The sequence below is a fragment of the Peromyscus californicus genome, unplaced genomic scaffold, assembly GCF_007827085.1.
Source record: "Peromyscus californicus insignis strain IS unplaced genomic scaffold, ASM782708v3 Scaffold_23__1_contigs__length_62951481, whole genome shotgun sequence".
In the NCBI taxonomy this organism is placed as follows: Eukaryota; Metazoa; Chordata; class Mammalia; order Rodentia; family Cricetidae; genus Peromyscus; species Peromyscus californicus.
The window spans coordinates 55,493,030-55,519,764 of record NW_026294534.1 but is presented as its reverse complement, the minus strand read 5'-3'; the positions used below and the strand labels follow the sequence as shown (position 1 = coordinate 55,519,764).

The 26,735-nt window shown below is 38.9% G+C and overlaps 1 protein-coding gene across 9 annotated transcripts in view; it reads right to left on the bottom strand.

Annotated features, from left to right (window-relative positions):
* Positions 1–26,735, bottom strand: part of Marchf1 (membrane associated ring-CH-type finger 1) — a 780,423-nt gene that overhangs the window by 113,179 nt on the left and 640,509 nt on the right. The gene's annotated exons all lie outside the window — the stretch shown is intronic.

Below are 26,735 nucleotides of genomic sequence, written 5' to 3'. Positions count from 1 at the left end.
GATGTACCCTTCTACCCTTAGGCCCCTTTCCACTCTTTTCCTCTCCCTCCTTACTCAGTCCTCTTTTTCCTTCTCATGATGCACTTTCATGACCAATACTTACCCCTCCCCATAATACATGCACATAAAAATTAAAATTTGAGGTCCACATATGAAAAAGAATATGTGTGATGTGTCTTTCTGAGTCTGGGTTGCTTTACTTAGTAATTTCCAGATCTATTCATTTACTTACACAGTTAATTGTTTTCATTTTTCCTTGCAGCTGAATAAAATGTCATTTTGCACGTTCTACTTTGTCTATTCATCTGCTAATGGACATCTATGCTGGCTCCCTTTCCTCACTATTGTGAATGGAGATTGCTGCCTTTGAAAAGCTTATTTTGAAAGTTCCCTGATAGAATGAATGTCTACAAAGTTTTTATAACAATTTTGCCAAATATTCCCAGTCAGAAAGCATGTTGTCATCGAGGAATCAAATTGTGTTCTTCAAATAACATAAATATATGACAAACTGACCATGATTTTTACTTTACTCTATTTGGTATGAACAGTCAGAACCCGAGGAAAACTTTGCTGTAACTTTATGGGTGGACTCAGAAGGTTCAGGTTCCCACAATTTCTCTGCAAGGTTGGGAATGAACTGGTGAATTTTCTTCAACAAAACTTTTGCAGTCCTAACCTTACACAGTGAGGCTTGCCACAGGAAATGAACATTAAAGGATCGTGATTAACTCAAGAATGGTCCGTGGTAAAGAGCCACTGACTGTCCTCCCAGAAGACCCAGGTTTGATTCACAGCACCTATGTGATGGCTCATAACCTCCTTTAACTCCAGTTCCAGGGGAGCCAACAGCCAAAAGGCAAGCACAGAGTACAGAGGCACGCCAAGGGTAAAACACCCACACACAAAACAACATCTCAAGAAATTAAAAAGAATTCCAGGTGAAACACGCAAGGAAAGAGTTTTCCCAGTGGGGGAAAATGCTGTAGGGTCTTTACATGATAGAGAACAGCCCAGAAGAATGCCTGGTTCTAGGGATGATGAGGACAAGATATTCCTGAGGGAAGGCGAAGAACTTAGCTCGATTTGGAAAAGATGGCATTCGGGAGGCAGATGGACAGCACAGTAGTTTGTTGTGGAGGTACAGCATCAACAAAGACCTGAGAGGCAGGAGTAGCTTATACCAAGTCAGAAATTCGAGTGAGCTATATCTTAGGATGCCGTTGCAATCCTCCCTCCCCAAAGCAGGTTCTGGTGAGAAAGGGTTTGGAGCAGTTTAGAAGGCTGAATGCAAACCGCAACCTTCATGGGTATTTGCAGTGGAACGTGTGGCCTCGCCTGAGAATCACAGTGGCTTTCTGGTGAGCCCTTCAGGTCTGTCTGCTTCCCCTCTGTACAATAAGGTAGTTTGTGGGAAGCTCAGATAATTTCTTGAAAGTTGCAGCAGCAGCTGTTGTGAAAACACCGAGAAGCCCTTCTGTGGCGTTTTGTTCACAGGAGCTCATCTGTCTATGAGATTCTCAGGCTGCTAGTCTCTCAGATCTTCCAGGGTTGGTGAAAGCTTCCAGCTCTTCTAGCAAATACTCTACACCTGGACTATACACAATGGTTTCCCCTTTTCTGATTGGACTGCGGCTAGTCTCAGTTTGTCTCATTGTCTACTTAGCATTGCCTATTGACTATTATAATAGAAAGAGTGAATATAAACTTGCTCAAATCCAGGACCGTGAGGCTGCTAACCCTCCAGAATCTCATGAATCCTGGTCCAGGGACTGCTTCATGCCACGTCTACTTCATTTTTACCCTCAGTCTTTGCGTTCAGTGTTGAATAGCTGTTGAAAGCAGGAGCCACTTTCTTGGGCACTGGAGAGGTAAATCCACAGCTCTAACTTTAGCTTATCTAGCATTCAACTCTTTAACCACTTAGGAAGTTGGTGAATATTCTTGGGGAAATAAAGCCACAGTATGGAACACCTCCCCACCTCAGTTATTTCATTACATTATGTTCATTCTTAAGTCTTCAAGGAACTGAGTGTTGTAACTTTTCAGCTAACTGTCTCTGGTAGAATTAAGATCCACAATACTTTTGGAAATGAGGAGAGTTCAATGTAGGTGACATATTTTCAAGTTGCCTATAAAAATTATGATTCCTTAACAATAACCATCGTGCATAATAACTTCTAGGTTGTGTGAAAGAGATTAGTATAAAAATATAACTATAAAGTTTAAATAATTAGCATGTGATAAGGGCTTTGCTAAATAAGACAGAAAAACTAGGAAGTCAAAATTAAAGAGAGACAAAATTAATTTGTAAATATAAAATTATAAGCATCAAAACAAGATAAAATTATAAATTAATAATAAATAATTGATGCATATTTAAGTAAATAGATAGGCAAATATACCTATAACATTATGTCCTCATCTCCACTTTGATTTTATTTTGCATTTTTCTGACTTTACACATTTTGTTTTTTACCTTCTTTTTCTTCCCCCTTCCCCCTCTTTTCTTCTTGTTTCAGTTCAAAAGTCTATGCTTTTCACAGTTTATAGATTCAAGGACTTCTTTACATCCGTAAAGGTGAAGAATGATTTTCTAAACTATCTATTCAGTAATGTGGTAAGTGTTGGGTCACACAAGTGCATTAGGATTTGAGGATATAGTGGTTAACAAACCCAAGGGTTCTGTCTTTCTTCTGAGTCTTGGAGTGTTTCCTCTCATGTGCCTGATGAGTGTTTTGAGTTTGTTTTTTATTTCTGTTCATTCTACTTTGAGTTTATTATTCTTATTTCTGTTTATTTATTTATTCTGTTTATTACCGGACAAGGAGAGGGCCAGGGTAACCCACACACCAGCCGAAAAACAGGAGCATTCTTAGACTTCATTTCTTCTGGGGTCACTTATTTACCAGCTCAGTCTTTTCACCTGTTCTAACCTAGACCATTTATGCAGCTCCTTGCCCTGGTCCCTATTGAAGCATAAGGGATCATCCCCTATGAGGAGCTGATATCAACATTAACCCAAATGATCATTATTTACCATTGCAAAATGTGGTTTATTTCTTCCTATGATTATAACCATTTCTCCAAAATCTGCTGTATAGAAGGAAATATAATCAATAACAAGACGTCCCATTACTGGGAATAATTGAGAGTGTGTGGGCATCTCACAGCTTCAGAACCCAACCCTTCACCACTGCCATGGCACCAGTTCAGTCATCACCTCCTATTTTTGAATAGGGATTGGACATAGGACAGTTAATATTCTGATAACTTTCATTTATGTTTTATATGTCTGTGTTTACCTTGGTTAGTACTCAGGTGAGTCATAGATGACATTTTGACATCCCCACTCTCCAAGGTTAGATTTTGGGTCAATTTCTTATTCTGTATTTTCTAACTTTTTTTTTTTTTTTGTAATTTGTAAGTAAGTGTACTGCCATTTTAATAGGCATCTGTTGGATTTGCAGAATTTTGAATGGAATGCAATCAAGCAGGTCAGGATATGATTTCCCTCTCTACACAATTACATATTTGTATAAAATCCTCAGCAATTTAGTCTGAAGGAAGAAATGTACTTTTCTTTCTAAAATTAACTGACACCAGCCAGTACTTTTTTCTAAAGGTCATTTCAACACAGTTTAAAAACTTTATTTCATGTTCTTTTTAAAATTCATCTGTTGTGTGCTTCAAATGTACTCAAGTTTATTGTTCAGATAAAGAAAGGAAGAAAATAAACGTTTTCCACAGTACAGTGTCACAGTGGTTGGAATGTGGGTTTGGTTACTTTAGGGTTGATAAAACATGGAGGACGAAGTGCATGTTCAATAACTGTTTCAAATCTCCTACTAAATGAGTGCTCGTGGACAAGTATTTTAACATCCCAGGGCCTTAATCTTTATCTGCAAAGTGACAATAATATTATCTCCTGTAAAGAAGCAATAACTGAGATGATCCATGGATATTGGTGTAAAAGTTTCTGGAACATAAGAAGCACTTAATCAATGCCAAGTATAGATCTGTGTATTTTCCTTACTAAAATGAGTTGGTACCACTTTGTTTGCTAACAAAGAATGGGCTACAGGCCATTATGTCATCAAATGTTCCAAAATATAACTTTAATAACCATAAGGGTCATACTTTTGATGACATAATATTTTAACTTTTCTAAATGATTTTTTTAAACTTTTACTATTATACACTGTATCAGTTTTCTGTTATTATTTTATAAAACTATCACAATTTAGGGGTTAAAACAATTTAGATTTATTTTCCTAAAATTCTGGAGGTCAAATCTGAAATGGAGATGTTGACAGGTTGTTCTATTTCTTGAGGTTCTTGAGACTAACTTTTCTAACTGCTAGTAGTCACTTTAATCCCTTGGTTCATATCCTTTCTCTAAAATGAAAAAATAACTTCTGGTTCTTTTGCTAAGTCTCTCTTTCTCCCTCTCTTTTTTTGACCCATCTGCTGTCTCTCTTGGGTAATAACCCTTGTGATTACATTGGATTTACCCAGATAATTCGAGAGAATCCTTCCAGCTCAAGATCTTAACAGTCTTCTAAATACTGTGCCAAAAAAGGCAACATATTCCCAGAGTGCCAGGATTAGGAAGTAGATACCCTTGGGGACCTATTACTCCACCCGCCACCAACAGTACACCAGATGGAAATCAACACTGTAAAGTAAGTTACATGCATCTGTTCATTAAGAACACCTTCCTAGACATAATGTTACATGTCAAAGAGTTTGCTCAATGTTAGTCTACTTAACATTTAGCAAAAGCCTACTGAATATTATCTAATTTCCTCCAAGAATTTGCTAACCCTTAGTTAGATCAGGATGTCATGACAATTTCATGTTATTTTAATATTTAATATTTTAGGTTCTATAAATCTTTTAATAGTCTTTTAACATATTTTTCTTTTACTGAAAACAGATATTTTTCATACAATATATTCTAATTATGGTTTCCCCTCTCCCCTTCCTCTCAGATTCTCCTCATTTTTCCCTTCCATCCAAATCTACATCTTTCCTTTTTCTCTCTTGTTAGAAAATGAACAAGTATCTTTAAAAAATTATAAAACAAACAAACAAACAAACCAGAATCAGACAAAACAGATAGAACAAAATAATTCAAATAAAGCATATGAAACATGTCTAGACACAGAGGTTAAATAGTCATAAAACCAGACTTTTCCTTTGTTGTCTTTTGTATCTTTTGTCTATTTGTTTAGTTTTTACTAAAAACCATGGACCTTAGTATTTTCTATCCAAATAAAATTCTAACAGAACAAATATTAAGTAAGATTTGCTATTTTAGTGTCCCTAAAACAGATATTCCGTGAATTCATAGGAAAGAATAGGTGAGGTATTGCCATATCTGAAACCAAAAATGGAATATATAAAGTTGTGATTTGATAGACAAATCCATAGGCAAGATTTGATAGAGGCCAAATGTGCTTTTTACAGTGACTGTCACAAGTCGTGGGCGGGACTGATGCATTAAATATTACTTTTGGAATCTGTTGTGAATATAATCTTGAATTAGAGTTGGAGAATGTGGGTAATATTGATTCAAATCAAAGAAATGTGAGACAAGCAGAGTTAAAAAACAAAACACCCACTCTTTTCATGACAGAAAATCAGTGTCGGTTTCTAGCTACCCCCACTAACTGAAATATGCAGTAGAAGCAAAGGGCAGGAAACAAATAAGCCACCAGCTTCATGATCCACTGTGGGCAAAGGCCCAGACCTGGCCGGTGTGGGAACTGGTGGTGAAAGGCCTTTGGGCATTTCGAAAGCTTCTCATTGTCCTCAAATAATCATTCCTTTCCCTTTCCATGCCAAAGTCGCATTGACACCCAGACAATTAGTGATTTAGAGAGACATAGGCTATGAAGAGACAAAGGAAAAGGAAACAGAAGTTACAGGTGGGGAATAAAAATGGTCCTCAGGCATTTTGAAATCTCTACCTTCTCCCACCCTAATTCCACGGGCCATCAGACATTATTCTAACAGTCTCCTTCTCAGGTAGCTTCCCTGCCATGGCTCAGGTAGGACTCTGACATATGAGTTATAGGTGTAGTGACATCAAATGAAGGTTATCCATAGCAGTTTGGGTGTTGGGGACTTTCCGCATTGATTTTCTTCCCTACTCCTGCCTTAGCTTGACCCCAGCGCCACCAGCTGGATGAAGTTGATGCCTGCAGACAAATAGAATGCAGAACTCCAGCGTGAACACAAGAGTGCCTGATTAATACACTGTATAGAAGAAAGATTTAAGCTAGACAATAGGTAGCATCAGAGAAGAGTAGCTGGAGAGGTACTTTCGAAAAGTGTAATATGCACATTTATGCTCAGGGGTGAGATAAGACACCACTAGCAAGAATTTAGAAATCACGTAACTGGAACCATTACACTTGAAAACACGATAGTTGACAAATAGAATACACAACGGAAGGAATAAAACTCTTTTATAGGTTTGTTCCAAAGAATGAAAGTATAGAAGGATGCGTATTAGATATAGTATCACAGATAAACTTCAAAGAAGACCAGAGTTTGAGGGAACTGGCAGAGGGCTAAGCACAAAGCAGAAGGAAAACATTGCCCCCTCTCCGCGGCAAGGTTTGGTAGAACCAAAGACAGTGACAGCATTCCAAATGCATCCAGAGTGTGAAAGCCACTCTCCTTAAACTTACAAATCAGCCTGTCGCACACTTGATGAGTGACATGTGGCGGGGTAACAGTTTCAGTGTGTGGAAGATATTCAGCTGAATAAGACTAACTGGGGACATTAAAATATTATTAGACATGTAAGATTTCAGGAATTTTGATAAGATGACACAATAAGATTACTCTTGGAATAGAGGTTCCAGTGAATGAAAACAAAGAGAAAAGAGACAGAGGTGCTACGCGCGTCATGGAGAAAACTTGAGAAATTTCTCAGTAAATGCTGTTGTGGCCAGGGTAAGGAAAAGGAAAGAGCAGAAGAAGGAGGGAAGAGAGAGACAGAAGGGAGGAGGAAGGAGGAGGAGGGACTAGTGTGAAGAGCAACAGGGAGCTGAAGTTAGAGGTAGAGCAAGAGAGAGAGAGACAGAGACAGACAGAGAGACAGACAGAGACAGACACAGAGTGAGACAGAGACAGAAAGAGACAGAGACATAAAGAGAATAAAATTGCTAGAATCCAGTTAAAATCAGACAATTAAACCAGCAGATTAAATGTTTAATACGTAGGTCTTATCATGGCAAATAGGAGGATATCAGGAAATCGAGGAAATCTGATACCTAAATAAACACCAAAGTTGTTTGACTGAGATTGATTGCCATAAGAACAAGGTAATAATTTAGATTTAAATGAAAAGAACTAAATTAGATCTACCAAATAAAAGCAATAGAATTAAGTAAAATTAAATGGATAACCAGAGAAGCAATTATGTCTATAGGTAATTAAAAATAAAAACTTACAAAGTTTCAGATTGGACTTAACTTTTAATAATATTTAATAGTGTTTGAAAAGCAATATTGTTAATGCAAGATGTAATTAAATAACTCAGCATTATCTTAGAGTAAATTTTATCAGAAAATATTTAGAATCAGATACTGCAATAAAACTTTCTTTGCTTTTTCTAGAATTATATTATCAGGCAATGTGAATTTAGGCTGGATTAATATAGTTGCAGTAAGTTGCTATTTAATATATTCATGAACATTTTATTTACATATTTTAATGTGCTGTAGTCAGAAATGTCAACATACATTAACTTATTTTTAAAATAAAGTAAAAGCAAAAATAGTCTAACAAAATACAATTTGAGGCAAAAATATTACATGAGAAGATAGAGATAAATATGGGAAAAAGAAAGCTGAAAGAAAGCATGTCAGGTTCAGATCATACCAGCCAGGATGGGTGAGTGACCTGCCTGCCAGTGGAATTGCACCCCTCCCTGGATTCTGTCCCCTGCGACCCTTCCCCAGGTCCACACCATCCTAGCTTCTCCCTGGCCCTGCTATTGGGCCTTACCCCCAACCCCAGAGCAGACCATACCAGCCAGAACTGGTGAGGGACCCTCCTGTCCTATGGCCATCTCCCTCCCATCTCAGCACCAGCATCACTGCTGGGCCCTGCACTCAACTTGGGAGGAATCCCACTGCTCTGGTGTAGCCCTGACCAGTCAAGGAGCAGGTGAGTCACCCACTTGCCAGCTGGACTGCTGGATTCTGATCCTTCAAGACCTACCCCACCACCCAACCCATCCCACCTCATCCCCCCCAAGGCCAGCCCTTCTCCACAACTTAGGCAGACTCCACAGGCCCAAGTTCAGTCCACATCAGTTAGAAGAACAGCCCGAGAAGCTTTATCAGAGGCCAGGCTGGTCCTACATACCCCAGAAGAAGATGCAGGCTTTATTGAAGACCAGGCTAGATCTAGAGACCCCAGAAGACTTCCTGGCTGTACCAGAGGCCAGACTGGATCAAGGGACCCAAGGCCCCCCAAACACCAGTGGATACACTCTACTGGACCTGAAGACTCTCCAGTCACCAGAACCTGGCAATTTAGGCCAGAAGACCAGAGAGGAAACAGAAACCATGGAACAAAATACACATCCAACAAAGACAAACACAGGAATCAACACCTAGACCTATAATCATTTCAAATCCAGATGTCCAGATGCCAGTATAAGAACACAATCAATAAAAGAAAGGGACATAGATCACCACCAGAACCCAGCTATCCCACAACACCAAGACCTGAAACTTCCAGTGTAGCTGAAGGACAAGAAAATGACCATAAAAACAACTTTATGAATACAATAGAAATCCTTAAACAGGTAATGAAAAAAATCCCTAAGGAAATTGAGAAGACAAACAAAAAAATGGAGAAAATCAATAAATTCCTTTAAAAATTACAAGAAAACCAAGTAAAAACAAACAGATGAAGGAAACTTCAAGACCTGGAAAGGGAAATAGACACAATAAAGCAAACACAAATTGAGGAAATTCTGGAAATGGGAAACTGGGTAAGTGAACAGGAACTACAGATACAAGCATCACCAACAGAACACAAGAGATAGAAGAGAGAGTCTCAGATGTTGAAGATACGACAGAGGAAATAGGTTCATCTGGCAAAGAAAATGTTAAATCTAAAAAAATCCTAACACAAAACATCCAGGATATCTGGGACACTATGTATATGAAAAGACTAAACCTAAGAATAATAGGAATAGAAGAAAGAGAAAAATTCCTGCTCAAAGGCCCAGAAAATATATTTAAAAAAATCGTAGAAGAAAATTGTCCCAACCTAAGGAAGGACATACCTATGAATGTACAAGAAGCTTACAGAACACCAAATAGACTGGGCTAGAAAAAAGTCCCCTCATCTGATAATAAAACACTAAACATACAGAATATAAAAGAATATTAAGAGCTGCAAAGAAAAAAGACCAAATAACATATAAAGGCAGACCTATCAGAATTACACCAGACTTCTCAATGGAGACTCTAAAAGCCAGAAGGGCTAGACAGACATCTTGCAGACTCTAAGAGACCATGGATGCCAGGCCAGACAACTATATCCAGCAAAACATGTAATTGACATAGATGGAAAAACCAAGATATTCCATGATGAAATCAAATTTAAACAACACATCTATCCACACATCAAACCCTACAGAAGGTACTAGAAGGAAAGCTCCAACCCAAGGAAATTAGCTACACACATGAAAACACAGGCAATAGGTAATCTAACACCAGCAAAACTCAAAGAAGGGAAATACACACACACACACACACACACACACACACACACACACACACACACACTCCCCCCACCCCCACATTACCATGACTATTGATGGGTGAATATCTTTTTGTATGCTGTGAATTTGTGTTGCTCTGATTGTTTGATAAATAAAGCTGTTTGGCTAATGGTGAGGCAGAATAGGGTTAGGTGGGACATTCTAACTAAAGAGCAGGAAGTTGAAAGGCAGAACAGAGAGGAGATGCCAGCCATCATCAAAGGAACAACATGCCAGCAGACTGGTAAGCCATGGCCAAAATGGCAACTTAGAGATTAATAGAAATGGGTTAACTTAAGATATAAGAACTAGATAACAAGAAGCCTGCCATGGCCATAGTTTAAAAATAATATAAGCCTCTGTGTGTTTATTTGGGTTTGAGTGCCTGAGGGCCTGGGTGGGACTGGAGAAAACTCCAGCTATACACTACCACCAACAAAATAACAGGAATTAATAATTACTGGTTATTAAATATCTCTCAATATCAATGAATTCAATTCACCAATAAAAAGACACAAGCTAACAGAACAGATATGAGAATAGGATCCTTCCTTCTGCTGTATACAAGAAACAAACATCAACATAAAAAACAGATATGTTCAAAAAAATCATAGAAGAAAATTTTCCCAATCTAAGGAAGGACATACCCGTGAATGTATAAGAAGCTTACAGAACACCAAATAGACTGGGCCAGAAAAAAAGTCCCCTCAGAGTAAAGGGTTGGAAAAAGATTTTCCAATCAAAGGGACCTACAAAGTAAGCTAGTGTAGCTATCCTAATATCTAACAAAATAGACTTCAAATCAAAATTAATCAAAAGAGATGGAGAAGGACATTTCATACTCATCAAAGGACAAATCCACCAAGATGATGTCTCAATCATGAACATCTATGCCCAAAATACAAGGGCACCCACATTTGCCAAAGAAATACTACTAAAGCTTAAATCACATATCAAATACCCCATCCTCACCAATGGATGGGTCATCCAGACAGAAACCAAAAAGAGAAATAATAGAACTAACAGACTTTATGACTCAAATGGACCTAACAGATATCTATAGACCATTTCACCTAAACTACAAAGAATATATCTTCTCAGTACTTCATGGAACCTTCTCCAAAATTGACCATATACTTGGTCATAAAACAATTCTCAATAGACACAAAAAATTGGAATAATCCCCTGTATCTTATCAGATTGCCATGGATTAAAGTTGGAGTTCAACAGCAACACAAACTACAGAAAGCCTACAAACTCATGGAAACTGATCAGTGTTCAACTGAATCACCACTGGGTCAATGAAGAAATAAGAGAGAAATTAAAGACTCCCTAGAATTCAATGAAAATCAATGTACAACATACCCAAACTTATGGGACACTCTGAAAGCAGTACTAAGAGGAAAGTTCATAGCACTAAGAGTCTATATAAAGAATTTGGAGAAATCTCATTCTAGCAGCTTAATGGCATACCTGAAAGCTCTAGAACAAAAAGATGCAAACACACTCAAGAGGAGTAGACTGCAGAAATAATCAAACTGAGGGCTGAAAACAATAAAATATAAGCAAGAAAAGAATACAAAGAATCAATGAAACAAGGAGTTGGTTCTTGGAGAAAGTAAAAAAGATAGAAAAACCCTTATCTAAACTAACTAAAAGTTAGAGAGAGAATATCACAATTAACAAAATCAGAAACTAAAAGGGGGGCACAGCAGCAGACACTGAGGAAATTCAGAAAATTATTAGGTCATACTTCAAAAATCTGTACCCCATAAAACTGGAAAATCTAAAAGAAATGGACAAATTTCTTGATAGATACCATATACTAAAATTAAATCAAGATCAGATAAACAATTTAAATAGACCAATAACCACTAAGAAAATAGAAGCAGTCATCAAAAGTCTCCCAACCAAAAAAAGCTCAAGGCCAGATGATTTCAGCTCAGTATTCTACTAGACTTTCAAAGAAGAGTTAATACCAGTTCTCCTCAAATTATTTCACAAAATAGAAACAGAAGGAACATTGCCAAATGCTTTTTATGAGGCCACAGTCACCCTGATACCCAAATCACACAATGACTCAATTAAGAAAGAGAATTACAGACCAATTTTCCTTATAAACATTCATACAAAAATATTCAATAAAGTACTGGCAAACCAAATCCAAGAACACATCAAAAAGATCATCTAATCACAATTAAGTGGGCTTCATCCCAGAGATTCATGGATGGTTCAACATAAAAAAATCTGTCAATGTAATTCACCATATAAACACACTGAAAGAAACAAGCCACATGATCATCTCCTTGTATGCTGAAGAAAATCTTTGAAAAAATCCAGCACACTTTTATGATAAAAGTGTTGAGGAGAGTAGGGATACAAAGAACATACCTAAAAATAATAAATGCAATATACAGCAAGCTGACATCCAACACCAAATTAAATAGAGAGAAACTCAAAGAAATTCTACTGAAATCAGGAATAAGACATGGCTGTCCACTCTCTGCATATTTTTCAATATAGTAATTGAAAATCTAGCTATAGCAATAAGACAACATAAGGAAATCAAGGGAATACAAATAGGAAAAGAAGTCAAAGTATTGCTATTTACAGATGACATGATAGTGTATATAAGCAACCCCAAATCTCTACCAGGGAACTCCTACACCTGATAAACACCTTCAGTGAAGGGACTGAATACAAGATTAACTAAAAAAATCAGTAGCCATCTTACATATAAATTATAAAAGGGCTGAGAAAGAAATCAATAAACAATGCCTTTCACAATAGCCACAAATAATACAAAATATCTTGGGTAACTCTACCCAAGCAATTGAAAGACCTGTATGACAAGAACTTCAAGTCTTTGAAGAAAGAAATTGGAGAAGATATCAGAAAATGAAAACTTCTCCCGTGGTCAGGGATCAGTAGAATTAACATAGTAAAAATGGCCATCCTACCACAAGCAATCTACAGATTCAATGAAATCGCCACCAAAATTCCATCACAATTATTTACAGACCTTGAAAGGACAATTCTCAACTTCATATGGAAAAGTAAAAAGCCCAGGATATCAAAAAACAATTTTGTACAATAAACTAACTGCTGGAGGTGTCAATAACCCTAACTTCAATTTGTACTATAGAGATACAGTAATAAAAGCTTCATTGTATGGTGTTGGCATACAAACAGACCCTTTGATCCATGGAATCAAACTGAAGACCCAGACATAAATCCAAACACATATGGACATCTGATTTTCAACCAATGGTGCTGGTCAAACTGAATGTCTGTATGTAGAAGGAGGTAAACAGATCCATATCTATCTATTGCCCTGCATAAAACTCAAGTTCGAGTGGATCAAAGACCTCAACATAAAACCAGATACACTGAATCTGATAGAAGAGAATGTGGGGGATAGCCTTGAACTCATTGGCACAGGAGACAACTTCCTGAATAGAAAAGCAGTAGGATAGACCCTAAGATCAATATTTAATACATGGGACCTCATGAAACTGAAAAGCTTCTGTAAGGCAAAGAACATTGTCAATAGGACAAAATGGCAGCCTACAGAATGGGAAAAGATCTTTACTAGCCCCACATCTGACAGATGGCTGATCTCCAAAATATATAAAGAACTCACAGAACTAGACATCAAAAACTCAAATAATCCAATTAAAAAATGTGGTACAGATCTAAACAGAGAATTCTTAACAGAAGAATCTCAAATGGCAGAGAAACACTTAAAAATGTTCAACATCCTTAGTCATCATGGAAAAGCAAACCAAAATTGCTCTGAGATTCTATCTTACACCTGTCAGAATGGCTAAGATGAAAAACACAAATGACAGCTTTTGTTGGATTGGATATGGAGTAAGGGGAACACTCCTCCATTGCTAGTGAGATTGCAAACTCATACAGCCACTTTGGAAATAATATGGCAGTTTCTCAAAAAATTGGAAATTGATTTATCTTAAGACTGAGCTATACCACTCTTGGGAATATACTTAAAGGGTGCTCACGCATATCACAAGGACACTTACTTAACTGTATTCATATCAGCTTTATTTGTTATAGTCAGAACCTCGAAATAACCTAGATGCCCCTTAACCAAAGAATGCATAAAGAAAATGTGGTACATTTACATAGTGGACTACTACTCAGTTGTTAAAAACAATGACATCAGGAAATTTGAAGGCAAATGGATAGAACTAGAAAAAAATCATCCTGAGTGAGGTGACTCAGACCCAGAAAGACAAACATGGTATGTACTCACTCATAAGTGGATATTAGCTGTGAAGTAAAGGGTAGCCATAGTACATTCCACAGACCCAGAGAAGCTAGGTAACAAGGATGGCCCAAGGGAGGAATCTTGGATCTCCCTGGGAAGGGGAAATAGAAGAGATCTTATGGGTTGACTGCAGGTGGGTTGGAGATGGAAACATGAGGAATCAAGTTTGAGGGTTGGAGGAAGGGAAGAGTCCTAAAAGAGATGACTGGTGTGTGCTGTGGGATGTTCTGTATGTGTTGCTCAGATTGGTTAAAAAATAAAACACTGATTGGCCAGTAGCCAGGCAGGAATTATAGGTGGGACAAGGAGAGAGGAGAATTCTGGGAAGTGGAAGGCTGAGTTGGAGAGACGGAGAGCCGCTGCCAGCCGCTGCCATGAAAAGCGAGATGTAAGGTACCGGTAAAACCATGAGCCACGTGGCAACTTATAGACTAATAGAAATGGGCTAATTTAAGATAGAAGAACTAGATAGCAAGAAGCCTGCCACGGCCATATAGTTTGTAACCAATACAAGTCTCTCTGTGTTTACTTGGTTGGGTCTGAGCGGCTGCGGGACTGGCAGGTAAGAGAGATTTGTCCTGAATGTGGACCAGGCAGGACCAGAAAAACTCTAGCTACAGGAAAGGGGTCATTTTGGGGTCAGGTAGAAACCTAGCTCAAGGGAAACTCCCAGGAATCTACAAGGATGACTCCAGTTAAGACTCACAGCAATAGGAGATAAGTAGCCTGAAATGGCCATCTCCTATGATCAGATTGGTGACTACCCCAATAGTCACCAGAGAGGCTTCATCCAGCAACTGATGGAAACAGATGCAGAGACCCACAGTCAAGCATTAGACTAAGTCAGGGAATCCTGCTAAAGAGAGGTAGGAAGGATTGTCAGAGCCAGAGGGCTCAAGGGCATCACAAGAGAACCCATAGAATCAACTAATCCGGGCACACAGGAACTCTCACAGTCTGAACTTACAACCAAAGAGCCTACATATATGTGACAGTTGTGTAGCTTGGTCTATTTGTGGGACTCCTCTAACAGTGGGAACAGTTGCTGTCCCTAAGTCTTTGGCTGGCTTTTGGGAACTTATTCCTAATACTGGATTGCCTTGTCCAGCCTTAATACAGGGGAAGGAGCCTAGTCTTACCGCAACTTGATATGCCATAGCTTTGTTGATAACCATTGGAGGCCTACTGATTTCTGAACAAAAACAGGGGAGAAGTAGATTAGGGGAGATGTAGAGTAGGTGACGGGGGGAGGAATGGGAGGAGAGGAGGGAGGGGGAAACCGGTCAGGATGTAAAATTAATTAATTAAATTTAAAAAAGGACATGACATCCTAAATATGCATTGTAACAGGATCAAAACACAGTATGTCAAGACCTTTCTGAGAGAAATCCATGAGTTGACTGTCATCGGAAATGATGGTCTTATACAGAGCCCAGAGCAAAGTCTAAAGACCTGGCTGCCCCATTTTCCCATGGAGTCCTTTCTGCAGCTTCCCACTGTTGCTGCATAAAATCCAGCAGGTTCTACAGACTCTGCGTGACTCACAGTTCTTTCTCCTTCTTCCTTCCTTACACACTGTTACCTCTTCAGCAACGCCCCCCTCCACAGGTTCGTGTGGAAGAGCTGCAGCCATCTGCACAGACTCTCCAAGTTTGCTGTCTACAGTGAACACCTTACGTCTCTGATTAATCAACATTCTTCTCAAAGATCTCTGGGTCAGAAGCTTTACTAATATGTGCTGTGTTTAAAATAAGCAAAAGATACCTATTTCCCTTATTTCTCGGTGACATGACTTTTTATTTCCTCATCAACATTTAATGGGATGGGATGTCTGCTGCCTTCCCCACAAGTACAAAAGCCTTCCCATTAAATGAGCGTATTTCTGAATGCTCCTGCATAGTGGAACTGATTAAACACACTCTGGGAATGCTGTCTATGTGACTAGCTGGCTGTGCTAGTCTGGAACTCTTTGGGCCTCAGTTTCCTCTTCTGTAAGAAGCATAGTTCTGAACAGCCTTGTGGGGTTGAAACTCACTGTGACGTTAATTCAGGTGAACAATGCTTTGAATCGGTGTGCATCATCTAGCAGATGAATGGATGACAGTAACGAGCAAGATTGGGTTCCGGATTTCTCAATTGCCCTTGATACAAAATTATCAGTGTAACTACAGGCTCAAGCGATCACAGATGGGATTCTTTGGTTCCCTGCCCTTCCTTATTTCTTATTGTAAAACATGAGTGTTATATTCAGGTCAGAGAAGCACTTGAACTTCATTTTGATTATTATGACAATGTTATCAGGCCTGCCAGATTAAAGCAATCTCTATCTCAGTATTGTTTCCATGCTCAGGCAAAGCGAATGGTATACATTATGATTAAATAACACAGAGTCTGTTCTGCCTCTTGCATAGAATTATTTTTGGTATGGCTTCCATTTCATTAGAAGAGCACTTTAAAACAGGTCAAGTGTAACCCGGACTAAATTGAAAATGCATTATTCTATTTTGGTAGGCTCTCCAAGCTGATACATATTTAATGCAATTTTATAAGGAAGTTCAAATGTCAGGCAGACGCCTTTAAGAAAACAAATGTCTTAAGTTTTACACTAGGTAATTTCTGAATAAACACTCAGTATATCTCCTCCACTATCCCAAACCTTTTTCTTGGCAGAAAATAAGCTATTTGTGTGAGTTATGTGGAGTAAATCTGACAGCTGCATGGTGAGCACTGCTCTCTTTATTGGCTCTGTCTCTATGGGATGTAGTTTGGGCTTACAGAAATACACCTTACATTTTTCTACATTTTGGAGGGTGAAATAGGATTCTCAGAATTATAAAAGTTTAATGCAGTTTAGGTTTTGGCCTTACTGTTTATCCATATATTCAGTTTTTTTTATCAGGCTGTTCACTCAGCCAGACAACCCCTGTGAGTTTTAACTCTACACACAGTGGTAAGGCAGCCCCTCAGTGTAGACAAGCCTTTGGTAGAAACATGACTCAAAAAGGGAGAAACAGTTTACATAACTGGCCCCATTTCTCATAGAGAAAGGTGTAGACTAATAAATTGAACATGTAGGTATTCGCAACTGCCATCACTGCCTGTGATTTGTGCCAGGAAGTGTACACGATGGTCCTTAGTGGTCCCTCAAATCATCAGGTTTAGTGCTTGCCTCCTGCTACACCCACATCAATTGAGAGGAGAGGTGAACTCCTTCCCATCCCATTAGGGTGCTTTGGTAGACTCTGAAAAAGAACTTCCAGGATTTATGTTTAAACTCATGCCCTGAATTGCAGAGCACCATTTGGATTTCTCAGAATTATTTTGCTAGATATGAAGATATCCCGTTTTTTTCTCCCAGATGAAAAACTCTGAGCATTTAGAGTACTATGATCAATCCTTTCCTGGATCTCAAGAGAGCCTATGAAGAGCCTGTTGCTACTGAGAAAACATCAGAACACATGGAGCCTCATAGTCTTCTGTTCCTGTGTCTTTTTAGTGTAAATGGCAGCACAGGGACCCACACATCATTCTGATAATGACAGCAGAAACCTGAACACTTACCTTGTCTAAAACTCTCTTCTCGAGCCCCGAAAATTTTCAAGCTGTACCTGTTTTACCTGTAAAAATATATCTCCTCAGAGAAACCCTGTCTTGAAAACCAATATATATATCCTGTTTATCTCGACTACTTAAGTGCCTATGATTCTCACGGGCCAGCTGGCATTACCTTGGAACTCTTTGGCTTATCTGTCTTTTCCTGGATCAAATTGGCTACAGTGCTCCTAAGAAAACTCAGACCTTTCTACATTAGTTTTCTGTTTGAGTCTTTAAATGTTCTCTGCAGCTCAGATGGTAAAGTTCCAGTTCCTAGTTTGGCTCAAGGCTTACATGATCTTGTCCCTGCTAATAATGAGTCCTCATTTCCATCTTTGCCACTTTTACCAATGCATCCTTTGCTCCTAGCTAGCAGCTACTCCCAAACAGGCCCCTAGCTGACAAACACTCCCAAACAGGCCCCTAGCTGACAAACACTCCCAAACACACCTCTCTTTTTCCCCTCCCATCCTCTAGATTTGTATATGCCCTTCCTCCCATTTTCTCTATCACCATCCATTTCCTCTTCTTTTCTCTTCCCCTCCCTTCTTCTCCCTCCCTCCCTCCCTCCCTCCCTCCCTCCCTCCCTCCCTCCTCTCTCTTTCTCTCTTCCTTTCTTTTTCTATTCCTCTTTCACCATCAGCTTGTGTTTAACTTATTCAAAAAGCCATTTTGGATCTCACAAGTTCATCCCTTTTCTTTGTAACATTCTATTATCTTTTTATGTCTTGTTGTACAACCTAGAACCCTTTTTCTGAAGTTGACTAGTGCATAAAATAAAAAATTCTCAGTATCAACCCTCCCCCAATTCTCTGGAGCACCAGATCTTTCTAAAACACTTGCTTTGATATTTGGGGGCTTAGAATGCTCCTGATTTTCCTCCTAGCCTCTCTTGCCAAGTTCTTCTAGAGTTCCTTATCACCCTTTCTCTGTGAGGCTAGGGATGTTCCTAGGAGCTGTCTTTAGACTTATTAACTTTTATTGTCATACTTTCTCCCTAGTATATCATGTCTTTAGAACTTCCACATCCCCACGATTTTATGATTCTATAAAGGACTCTTTTTAAAAAATTAACATAATTTCTTTATTGAATCTTTGGGAATTTTACATTATGCACCCCAATTCTTCTCACCTCCCAGTCCCTTCATTTCCTCGCCACCCCCTGCAGTGGTTCCCCCAAACAAAAATTAAAAAAAGAAATCAAACCAAACCAAATCAGACCAAGCAAACAAACAACAAACATAAAGAGAAAAACAAAACAACAACAACCAAACCTCTTATCTCATCTTTCCTGCCTCTGCCTCTCCAAAACCTCTTCATTCATCCCAGTGGGATTGGGAGCTGCGATGTTTCACATAGTAAACCCTCTGGTCCAGCCTGCTTTACACTTGCTAATGTTTATTGCAATGAGACACTGGTCTGAACTCCTTATTCTATAAATTTTCATTGCAGTCCTCAGTAGCCTGGCACTATTGTATGACAAGTACATGTGGCACATACATGCATTATATGTATGCATGTGAAGTGCATATGAAGTGCTCAATGAACATGTAACAGTTAGGTAAATGATAACCAGATGTTCAGTGGGACTACGGCGTTTCAGAATTGCATGCAGGAAAGGGCAAACAATATACTAATGCTTTGAAGCGCTCTTTTTCACATCTATATAGAATTTACTAAAAGATTCCTCCCCTAAACCAGTTTGTGACCTCCATGAATCCAATATCTATAGCCTAAACAAAGGCACATAGATTATAAGAGGGAAGCAGCATAGTACGCGTTTGGAAGAATGCTTCTGTCCCTCTCTAGTCAAGTGAAGATTTAGGAAAGCCTCAAGGAGAGTTTTGAGAACAGGCACAGACAGCTGTGCAGATTCCGTACTGTCCGTGAGGAGTGCCATTCATGCCGTCCTGTCACAGACCTGACAATTTAGTACAGAACAATAACTGTCCGTCAAGTCGCAGCCTCACGCTTTGCTGTGACACATCACTGTAGTGCGGCAGTTAAATGACAGGTGGAAGTTCAGTATGCTAATTTTCTACCGTATACAGTGCAGATTACTGTCCGTCTGTCCTGTAGGAATATCTAATAAGTCTAGCCACTCACACCGAGTGAGGAGAGAAAATTAGTTGGAAAAAGATTCATTTTCACTGATGAGGAAGGATTCATGTTTCCTCCTTAAATTAAAAACAATAAGAAATCAGGTTTTTTTTTTTCCCTAATAGAACAAGATAGTCTCATTCGAAAATCTCTATGTATGTGCCGTGGAAGAGAGAGGGCGGGAGGAAGTGAAAGCCTAGGAGCCAATCCTCTTGTCTTTCACGGCACGGTCGCCCACTTGGCTTAGAACACACCATTTGACTGTGCTGCTGGCCAGTGAGCTCCAGAGCATTGCTTGTCTCTGTCCCGGTGCCGGGAATGTAGGCGCACACCACCGCGCTCAGCATTTACATTGGTGCAGGGGGTTAGGTTCAAGTCTGCATGCTTATGTGGCAACACGTTTCCAGCTGAGCCGTCTCCCCAGGCCCCATGCTGCTTTGTTTATGATGGCCGAGTGCCATAAGATCTCCAGACTCACTGGTTTAACATGATGACATTCATCCTATTCACAAATCTACAATCTGGACAGGGCTTAACAGGGACAAGTCCCTTGGCTCCACTTGGTGCCAAGTAACCAGACTTGAGGGCTAGAGGCAAGACCCACATGGAGGTGCACTGGGTCAGGTCCCTGCCGTGGGGCTGGGAAGACTCTTAACAGTGGTGATCAGGACAGCTGGAGCTCAAGCAGCTTTCCCCTCTCTCTGAGGAAGCCATGTGTTAACTCCGGCAGGGTGCTTGGAGGCAGCCAGCATCCTGAAACAGCATCTCATTGGGGCTCTCAAGGAATATGTCATAGGAGCGAAAGAACCAGGTACAAGATGCGTTGCTTTCTGTGACCCAGTCTGAGAAGTTACAGAGTAACACTTCTGCTATTTTAAATGGGCCAGGGAAGTTTAGAGGGAGTGGGGAAGAAACAAAGGGTCCCTTTACTGATAGAGGAATACCAATGTCGCATTGTAAGCAAAACACCGGGTATAGAATAATTGCTGGTGTAAGGAGAAGAGCATCCCAAAAGGGATATGATGACCAGTTAGAAAGAATGTTGCCTTTTCACGGGTAGAGTCTTCAAAACTCTAAATAGATAAGCCCTATGACAGAAGTCCCTGCACAACAGCCACATCCGGGACCTCAACGCCACACTGTGAGAGCACTACCCTTAGACTAGGCTAGAAAACTTTCCACGCATCTCTTTACTCATCACCCCTCCTAATAATAACCAATGCCTTTCTTTTCTTCATGTTGAGTCAATCATAGTGTTTCCTCTTTCCCATTCTCATTAGTAAGTATCACGCTAGGTCTTCAGGGCTCATGTTGGATGCACTGGGACACCTCAGGGAATATTGTATTTTCTGTTATCTCCTCTATTCTGTGCTGTATATTTCTACCAACAAATATGTTTTCCTAGTTATGTACATAAATATAATATATTAAATATGAATACATGTAGAACAACATATTAATATAGAATTTATACACAATACATATGAAATATATGTAAATTTGATATGTTTGGGTATTTTGTCAGAGTGTGGTTTATGTACCACATGTGTGCCTGGTGCCCATGGAAGCTAGCAAAAGGTCAGATTTCCTGAGCTGGCATTACAGATGGTTGTAAGCCATCAAATGGATGCTGGGAACTGAACCCAGGACCTCTGCCAGAGCAACAAGTGCTCTTACCACTGATTCATCTCTGTAGCTCTTATTTTACTGAACATTTTATAAAAATTTCAAATAAACATGGAAGTTGAAAAAACTATGCAGTGAACATCACTGTATCTGATATGCAAGTATTTTTTCTTAATTTTACTGTATCATATATTTATTCATCTACTCATTGCCCTATCCGCTTATAAATAAGATTCTCTTTGTGATGTATGCAAAATTAAGCTACCTACAAAAGAATGATTTATTCCTAAGTAATTCAGAGTGGATACCATTAATTGCCAATTGCCATTCAATATTTATATGCAGTAGTATCTAGACAGCACACGCAGTGAAACATACAAATCTTAAAATGGACAATGTGACTAAACCACAATCCTGTTATGAAAGTTTTATTTAAATTGTGTGTGTGTGTGTGTGTGTGTGTGTGTGTATCAGTACAGGGACCAGCAGTGGTTGTAGGCATTGGATCCCTCCAGAGCTGGAGTTAAAGTTGGTTGTGAGCCTCCGGATATGACTATGGTAACTAAATTCAGATTCTTTGCAAGAGCCATCTCTTCAGCCCCTGCAGGCATTTTCAAGCTTCATTTTTATTATGCAATTTTTCTTCTCAAGAAATTTAAATGACTCTCTATGGTCTTTCAAAATAAGCTTTCCAAATTTTTTTTTTTACTATAACCACATTCTTCCTCCAGTTATTTTTTAAACTCTTTCATGTCATACTTTAAATGACACTGTCAAAGAAAATTATTTTTAATGAGCATTATATTTTTAATTTTTAATTGAAATTAATTTTTAACATGTAAAATAGTTATATATATTTATGGGGATGACAATTGATGTTTGGATGTGTGTGAACATTGTATAACCTTTTAATCAAGTTAAATATGTTTATATCTTTAAAAATTTTCATTTCTGTGTGGTAAAAACATTCTAAACTATTTTGCTGGCTCTTCAATTAGACAATACATTATCATTATCCGTTGTCATTTGTGGTGGTTTCCATAGGAATGACCCCATAGACTCATGTGTTTGAATGCTTGGCCCATAGGAAGTGGCCCTGTGGGGTAGATTGATATTTCAGCCCTCAGACAAGTAACTATTGAAGTATATGCATAGTTAAACAGTCAGGATCTGTCACTAGTTTGCTTTAGAGTTTAGGGTCAATAAGGGGTGTGGCATTGATGCGGGAGATGTGCCACTGTGGGGTCAAGTTTTGAGGTTTCATATGCTCAAGCTGTGCCCAGTGTGGCACACAGTCTCCCTCTGTTGCCTGTAGATCAAGGTGTAGAACTCTCGGTTCCTCATCCAGTACCATGTCTGCCTACATGCTGCCATGCTTCTTGTCAAGACAGTAATAGACTAAAGCTCTGAACCTGTAAGCTAGACCCCAATTAAATGTTTTCTTTTATGAATTGCTGTGGTCATGGTATCTCTTCACAGCAACAGAAACCCTAAGACATCATCTTCCTGTGCACATCTTATCTTTTTGCCCTATACTGCAATTCAGTTCCTATCAATCAGGTCTCTCTCACTCCTCCCTTCCCCATTCTCCTCTACTTTTTCCTGTTCCTTTGGAAAGTTCTATGAGATCAGCATTTGAAGAGTCCACACATAAGTGAGATCATGTGGTACTTGCCTCTCTGTAGCAGGCTTATTTCAATTTACATAACCACTTCCATGGTTATTTACACTTTGCCATGTCATATTGGAAAGAAGTCCAAGAGAGGCCTGTGGGGTGGATTGATATTTCAGCCCTCAGACAAGCAACTAGTGAAGTGCATGCATAGCTAAACATCCAGATTCTGTCACTAGTTTGTTTTGCCATTTAGGGCCAACCAGCTGATCCCTGTTTGGTTTTCTAATCTCTAATCTCTAAATCATAAGTGTATCTGAAAAAGTTACTGTCAGGGGCCGAGGAGATGGCTCAGCACTTAAATATACTTTCTCAGCAAGCAAGGAGACTGAGCTGGCATCCCCAGGACCCAGGTAAATGCCAGATGAGTGTGGCTGCCTTCTGTAATTTCAGTTTAGGAAGATAGAGACACGATTCCTGGAGCAAGCTGACTAGAGAGAGTAGTCATGAATTAAGTCCTGGGTTTTATTGAGGGACCCTGACTCAAGGAATACAGTTAAAGGAGTGATCAAGGGAACAGTCTCAACCTCAGCCCTGAGTGCCTACACATAGGAACACACATGTTCATCCTCCCACATGGGAATGTGTGTACATACATGCATGAAAACCATACATGCACACAAACATATGAAGAGAAAAAGACATGTTCCTGTCAGAGTTAGTGACAACAAATGTATGAGACCTACTAGGTTTCTTGACATTGAGTCGTTTTTTAAATGTGACTTTAAGAACCCTTAAAAGTTCAGGGCTGGAGAGATGGCTCAGTGTTTAAGAGAACTTGCTACATGTGGCACATAACCACTTGTAACTCCAGTTCCAGGTGTTCCAACATCCTTTGTCTTCTGAGTGCAACAGGCACACACATAGTACAAATAAATTACCGTAGGCACAAACACACACACACACACACACACACACACACACACACACACACACACACAAATAAATGTCAAAGTTCCATCCTGCAATATGTCCCTAACATAGGGATTTTTGCATTAAACATTTTTCAAATATTAAAAATTTAAATGTAATTTTTCTGTGTTTCAACCACCAATATATCATTTTCTATCTGGGAAAAGGGGTTATCTACAAATGCTATGTTACTCTGTTTCTTCGTTTGGGTTCAGAGCAGGATGAATGGATGTGGAAGGCAGAAGTTAGGGATAGGTAGATATGGGCCCAGATTCTGCTAGTTTTTTCTTCACATATCCAAGTATTGAATATGTAAATCTATCTCTATTCTTGTGCTGGATAGTTTTATATCAACTTGGCACAAATTATAATCATTTTGGAAGAGAGAACCTCATTGAGAAAATGTTTCTACTAGATTCTACTTGTGGGCAAGCCCATGGTACATTTTCTTGATTGATGATTGATGTGGGAAAGCCCGGGTCACCGTGGGTGGGACCACACCTGGGATGGTGGTTCTGGATGTTATAAGAGAGCAGGCCGAGCAAGCCCCAGGGAGCAAGCCAGTAAGCAGTGTTCCTCCACAGCATCTGCATCAGGTCCTGCCTCCAAGTTTCCATCTGTTTGAGTTCCTGCCTTGACTTCCTTTCATGATGGACTGTATTGTGGAAGTGTAAGCTGAAATAAACCTCACATTGCTTTTGGTCATGGTACTTTACAACAGCAACAGAAACCATAAGACAAGCATTAAATCTGACTTTTCCGAATTTTACAAAAGACCGATATCCTGGGTAAAATGCTAAAACTTGGAACTTGAGAGATGTGCTCAATAAGTGCTAAGCTTATTGTTATTGCATTTCTTTTTTCATTTTTTTTTCCGAGACAGAGTTTCTCTGTGTAGCTTTGGAGCCTATCCTGGAACTCGCTTTGTAGACCAGGCTGGCCTCGAACTCACAGAGATCCACCTGCCTCTGCCTCCCGAGCGCTGGGATTAAAAGTATGCGCCACCACCTCCCGGCTGTTTTTGCATCTTTTTATTTAGAAAAATAGTGAAGAAAAGACTCAACTCACATATGAAAAATGCTCTTTCTCAATGTATATATTATGTATAAAATAAGTATGTTCTAATATCATAATTAACTGTACAAATATACAAATACAACAATTAAAAACTGTTTGTCATTACTCAATAATTTTACTTTAAAAATTCTATTTTTGGCTATCTTGCTCTCTGTTTTCAGAACAAGTACTTTTTGCAAAACCAAACTGTTTTACTGAAACACAATCCAAATTGTAAAATTTTCTTTTCAGGACATGAGTAGGTGATCTTCAAGCTTGTTATTATTATTAGAGTTTCAGCAAATGTATTTTTGTCTGGGGTATTTATTGTATAAGAGATATCAAAGAAAGCAATTTTTATTGTTTGTTCCTTACTTTAAATAAAATTATCCTGAAATAGTGGAAATACCACGGTTTGGAGTATCAAAGAAACCCTGAAGGTCTACTTCTACTAACTGATTATTTCTTGAGGCCTTCAAAATCAATATGAATTCCCAAAGGTGAGAAGCCATCCATATTCTTACCAGGCACATACCATGTATACCAAGATCTTTACAGGGGCAATCTTATTTCATCCAGCAAAACTTCTGATAGATTGCAGCACACAATACATCATCAATCACTCTATTCTCACATTTAAACAAAAAGTCAGTAAGCCTGGGAATTTTGCTGTGTTGTGAGAGGAAGCATTGCCATCATGGATTTTGGATGGAATGAACATAGAGTCCCCCAAGTTCATCTTTGCCCTTGGGTAAGCAAGAAAAAAATATATCAATAAAATTTTTCTTACTTCAGTAGAAAGATGAGAAGGGAAACAATGCATGTGGCTATTGAATTTCCTTTTAAACTTGTCTGTCTATGTGTCAGCATTCATTTACACAGCCTTCGTGGTAAATTTTAATGAAATGAGAATTGAATGAGGGAATACCTAATGTGTCTCTGCAGTAATTAGTGAGATAGAGATTTGACAATTATCCAGTTAATCTGATCAACAAAGACAGCCAAATTGGGTAGTTTGTCTTAAAGTGGATTTATTTGGCCTAGTCAGTCCAAATCAACTCTACACATTAATTACATTAACAAAACAGCTGCCAGCATCCACAGTAGGATCTGTGGAAAGGCCTCAAACATAGAGAAGATGACAGACATAAAAAGGAAATGATATGAGATAGTAGTAAGTTACCAAGGACATGCACCTAGGAGAAGCCAAGTCGAAGGACTCAGCTGTAACACACATGATAAAGGAAAAGAAAAACCCCAAACAAGCTCAGATAAGAATTAAAAGTAATCAGCTGCTCTCTAAGAAGCTCAGAAACAAAGGGAAGGGAGAGAGGTAACAAGATGGGAGGCTGATGTCCTGTGCACAGCATCGTGATACATCGTTTCTTTTGTTCAGAAAGCAACGTATGGGGAGGATTAAAACTTTAACTCCTCTGGTAGTTTCTTAGAAGTCTAATGTTTCTCAAATTTGCTTTAAGTATTTGAACATAATGATCTCATCATTTTGACTATCTCTGTAGATTAGAGCTCTACATGAAACCTAGTCATTAGATTGGAAATCTTATTTCCTAATATAAAATCTATTGACTTTGAGGATGTTCAAAAGAAAAGCATATGTCCAGATCCATTTTTATATTGTTTTTAGTTGATGAAACCCAGAGAGAGAGTGACCAACAGTACCAAGA